The sequence below is a fragment of the Rhineura floridana genome, chromosome 15, assembly GCF_030035675.1.
Source record: "Rhineura floridana isolate rRhiFlo1 chromosome 15, rRhiFlo1.hap2, whole genome shotgun sequence".
Classification (NCBI taxonomy): Eukaryota; Metazoa; Chordata; class Lepidosauria; order Squamata; family Rhineuridae; genus Rhineura; species Rhineura floridana.
Genome location: NC_084494.1, coordinates 21,399,155 through 21,404,796, shown reverse-complemented (window position 1 = coordinate 21,404,796; position 5,642 = coordinate 21,399,155). Strand labels below are relative to the sequence as shown.

Below are 5,642 nucleotides of genomic sequence, written 5' to 3'. Positions count from 1 at the left end.
GAATCTATAACTCCCTGCACCCCATAGATGAGCCTCCCACTGCTCTCCTTCAATATCTGCAAAAGTAGAGCTCCAAGCTGCTCACATGTAAAAAGGCATTCCATGCAATGGGAACAATTGTGCAACTGGGGTCCTGATTCCAGAGTGCCTATATTTGAGCAGATGCCCTCACGTGTCACCGTCCCTTTGCAGATGTCAAGGGGTTAGTGGGACAGCCCCTGCCCATCATCTTTACTCATAGCACTTTGTCTGCCGCCCTGGGCTCCTGCTGGGAGGAAGGGCGGGATATAAATTAAATAATAAATATAAATAAATAAATAAATAAATTATGTTTTTAATGCTGTATTTTAAACTGTTGTAACCAGCCCTGGGACCTCAGGGTGAAGGGTGTGTAATAATAATAATAATAATAATAATAATAATAATAATAATAATAATAATAATATGCCACTCGATCCCTGGGGAGGAGCTCTGCTGGAAGGGTGACATTTACACTCTGGAAGAGCCCGGACCATATGGCCATGGATAATTATGTGTACATAGAAGTACTGGCAGGGCTTGAAAGGGGTCATCTCGAGAATATTGGGAGCAAATCCTCAGAAGCCCTGTATCCATAGCCCTCTCATTCCCCTGACATGCCCCTGAAAGGCCCTGGAGCTGGGAATAGATTCCCCTTTCATAAGTATCGAAAGAAGGGCTTTTAAAAAAAAGAAATATAAAGACATTGTCATCATTGTCAACATATGACCCCCACCGCCATACATGCACCTCTTCTGCCCTGGGTGGAGCAAGCCAGCAGAGTTTTGGAAGTGTCAGTTCCTCACTCACATTATCCCACCACCAGCTCAGAATTGTTCTGTTAGTCTTTTTTTCATGACAGATAGCAGTTATGCCATCAGGGAATACAACGTTATTAACTAATTGAATGTTTGACTACATTTTTATCTTTCCCTTTCTCCAAGGACTTGGCACAGTGGACATGGTTTTTCTGTCCTTTTAACCTCACAACAGTTCTGTGAGGTTGATTTGCCCAAGGTTGTACAATGAATTTCATGGCTGAATATAGATACATTGCAGAGGGCTGTAGCTTAGGGGTAGAGCATTTGCCTTGCATGCAGAAGGTCCCAGGTTCAGTTCTTGGAATCTCCAGGTAGGGCTAAGCACGTGCTCTGTCTGAAATTCTAGAGAGCCACTGCCAGTCAGTGTTGACTATACTAAGCCTTCCCATTGGTTTTTGGGCAAGATTGCAAGGGCCGGCTACATTTCAAGTATGGATACCCATGATCTTTCAACCATAACTTCACTTACCCATCCACCCACACTCCACACTAATGTGCAATGATAATAATTTAATAACACACCCTGATGTGATTATATACATTTTGCTGCATCAAGATTCATAGGTGGTGCAATCTTTTGTATGCCTATTCTTAAGTAAATGGGCACCAGTCTGGAAGAGTGCTGGTCACATCAGAGAACTACTGCACAAAAAGGCACTTGATATAGTCATATCTGGTTTTGTCTCACCACACAGAAGATAGACACAGGTGTAAACTTTAAACCGGATCTTTTATTTAATATCATATTAATATGATATTAATATTTACTTAATATGTTTTTAAATTTGTATATTTGTTTTAATGTTTTTAATTGCTGTAAACCGCCCAGAGAGCTTCGGCTATGGGGTGGTATATAAATGTAATAACTAACTAACTAAATAAATTTCTCAATACAACAGAACCAAGCAAGCAGGTGAATTAGAAACAAAGCAGACAACTCAAGAAGGCCACTTAGGATTTCCATTCCAAGTTACATTAAGTATCATTAAGTGGCTGATTTTCTTATAGTACACAGAGTATTGATTAAAGGCTGCTGCTTATTCCAACAATATTTACAGTCATATCAAGCTTTTCTTCTTTTACCATTTTTAATCAAGGTGCATACATATATCAGGTTTTTTAAATTGTCAACAATACGCATAACAAGCACAACAATCCTGCTGGGAGGAAGGGTGGGATATAAATCAAATAATAAATAAATAAACAAGCAACCATACAGTACCATGTGAGAAATACCATGCTGTTTAAATATTTAAATATTTTTTATTCGATTTGTATACTGTACTGCGTAATGATATAAACATCTATGTGGTATACAGAATATAAAGGTTTCAAACCAATGCAAAATAAAATAAAGCAAAGCAGTATGGAAATCATAATAAATCATAATAAAATACAGTATAAGTCACACGAGGGCTCTGTGAGGGGAACAGGGGTCTCCTTACAACTCTCAGCATCCTTTGGAATTTACAAGTGGAATTTACAAAGTGTGCAATGAATGAATGACTAATAGCAAGCTGTGCGAACACCCCGCAAGCAAATCATGCTCATTGTCATATCGCAAACAATAGCCCCATCTGCACAATGCATTTAAAGTAGTATTATACAACTTTAAACAATCGTGGCATCCCCCCAAAGAATCCCAGGAAGTATAGTTTGTCAAGGGTGCTGGGAGTTGTTAGGAGACTCCTATTTCCCTCACAGAGCTAACAATTCCCAGAGGGGTTTAACAGTCAGTCCCTCTTCCCAGGAGGGAACTCTAGTAATTGTAACTCTGTGAGGGGAATAAGGGTCTCCTAACATCTCTCAGCACCAACACTTTCCAGGATGTTTCCCAGAAGCCATGACTGTTTAAAATGGTATGATACTACTTTAAATGTATCGTGCAGATGGGTCCACAGTCAGACCTATGAATAAGCTTTGTACAACAAATTCATAACTGTAATGCAGAAATCTACTAACTCATCATTTTTGGCTGTTTTCAAATAATTATTTATCATTTCTTAAAACAACCTATATTCCTTCTCTCCGCTTTTAAAACAATGCTTAAAGTGGCAAACAGCATCCAATAAACAATCATAAACAGTGATGGAGTTTAAAATCCAGGCAAGAGACAGCACGTCAGATCATTAAAACCTAAACTGCCTTCTAGGTATCCAGATGCACCACGCCCTAGGCTATGTTATGTTGAGTAATGACAGCAGCTCATTCAATATCAGCATTTGCTGCTGACAAGGTAGAGCAATGTCACAAAATACTTCTGTGATCTAAAGGCACCAGAGAAAAATCAATCAAATTTCCACCTGCTATAAAAACTCTTATCAGTGACTACAGTGACAATAGGAATTCCCCCCACCCCCAGAAAGCTATGAATCCTGTAAGATGCACATGATTTGCTACCGAGGAAATATCTCTCTGCATTGTTCAAGGGTAAGCCACGAGGCTTAATCAATTATTATTTGTGAGTTACCTCAAGATCCTCTGAGGCTGAGGATGCACTAAATATTATCAGAACTACCACTCCAGCTATAAATACCCATCCTAGCCTCTGGGACGGACACTTCATCCACGTAAGACCAGGATGGATCTTTCACATTAAGAAAGCCCCATACCTTTGATGCCCTCCTGCCTGAAGATGGCACTACAGCCTCTCACATCCCCAATTTCAGCTTTCCTGAGTAGTAAGAACAGCAGGAAAAATTAAAACAAAATGGACTGACTCTATAGGTTTGTCACTCATGTCTGTACAGGATTTTTCCCCAGGCATATGGACAGGGAAATCCTGAACTTATTATTTAAAATGCTCTCATGCATAGTTTTCCTTCCTGTATGATTTGCAAAGGATTGTGGGGAGGGGAGAATGTCTTGAGGCTCACATTTCAGTATGAACCAAGTTTCAGTGCTGTTTATTTTTAAATGTGATAGAATAGTTCCTTCAGCCACCAATAAATGTAATAGTTACATCAGCCACCCACAGGGATGCATCACACACTGCATCAAGCGAATGCTTTGGAAAAAAGGAAAGACAGGTAGGAAGGAGAAGAAAGAATCACACTAATTGTATATGTACACTTTTAATTTGTAAAGTCGGGCTACAATCCTCAACACAAATGGTAGGGAGTTAGTCCTGTTGAAAAGGCTGGGACTTACTTCCCAGAGAATATGCGTGACTTGCATTGCATGGTTCTGGAAATTACCTAGGTGAAGTAACATAAGAACATAAGAAGGGTCCAGCTGGATCTGGCCAAAGGCACATCTAGTCCAGCATCCTGTTCTCATAGTGGTCAACCAGATGCCTATGGGAAGCCCGCAAGCAGGGGTCAAGTGCAACAGCACTCTCCCCACTTGTAATTTCCAGCAATTAGTATTCAGAGGCATACTTTCTCCGATACTGGATGGAGAACATAGCCATTTTGACTAGCAACCACTGTTACCTTATCTTTCATGAAACAACATGGCAAAACAGTCTTTGCATTAGAGTTTTGATCAACCAGCCTCTTGAACCTCCACAGAGAAAATTAGGGGGGGATTTTACCAAATTTATCCAGGGAGAGCTTCAGATCTAGTGTAATTTCAAGGCATTGCATGAGTATGCATGTGGGGGACAATGGTGGCCACCACACACAAACATGGTGGTGAGTATTTACTTATATACTTATTAGATTTCTAGCCCACCCTTTCTCCTCTGCAACTATTTTTATATTGAAGAATGCATGAGAAAAAAAAATCTGTGTCTTCTGAGAAACTTCAGCTCATCCCTGCTTTGTCTGGAAGACTAATAGCTGCAATTTCCCTTCATCCACCAGGCACATAGCATGATGTAGGGCACTGGAGTCCCGCACAGACCTCTAGCACTCATAGAAGTCAGATTCACATGATCTCTCTCTCCCATTCCTTTTTTGAGAGGAAAGGTTCACATGAACTGAGTGACCACATGAACCATCTGCCTAACTCGTGGCCCTTTGTTGTTGTTATATGCCTTGAAGTCGATTATGACCCTGTGAATCTTTTTGGATATGGTAAGAGGTATTCAGAGGTGGTTTACCATTGCCTTCCTCTAAGCCTACATCACCCAATATTCCCAGGTGGTCTCCCATCCAAGTACTAACCAGGCCTGAACCTGCTCAGCTTCCAAGATCAGACAAGATTGGGCCTGTTCAGGGTAGTATGGCCATAGACACTCATGGCCCTATATAGCCCTTTATGTGGAAGAGCTTAGTGGCAGATAGGGATGCCCAAGAGATTCTATTCAGTTCACATTTCAAGCTGAATCCATCAACACCGCACTTTCCAAAACAATGTGAGAACCAAAACACAGCCATCCTTCCAAATTCACACTGATTCGAAATTTGCAATGCAGGTCTCCAACCAACCAGCGTTTACAAAAATGCATATGTTAGCGGAAAGCGTGCATACAAATAAATGTATTAGTGAAAATAACATACAAAAAGTCTTATGTGGCAAGAAATTGCTTTCAAAAATGTACACATTACTCAAAACTGCCTACAAAAATGTTTTATTGGGAGAAATTTGCGTTTAAAATGTTGGGAAAATTTATTGAGGATTTTTTTTAAAAAAAATACAAATTGCTGCAGAAATGTGGAGAACTGAATTTCAGATTGAAAAAGTGAGAAACTGAGAAAACCAAAATGGACACATTTTTCCATCCCTAGTGGCAGAGCAAATGCTTTGCATGCTGATAGTCCTATGCACAATCCCTGGCAACTCCACACGTGTCTGGGAAATACCCCTGTCTGAAACCCTGGAGAGCCACTACCTGTCGGCATCTAGGCAATATGCAGC

General features: G+C 40.4%; 1 pseudogene; it reads right to left on the bottom strand.

Moving 5' to 3' along the window:
• Positions 1-4,899: 4,899 nt before the first annotated feature.
• On the bottom strand, positions 4,900-5,018 carry LOC133371086 (5S ribosomal RNA; annotated as a pseudogene).
• Between the last annotated feature and the right edge of the window lie 624 nt (positions 5,019-5,642).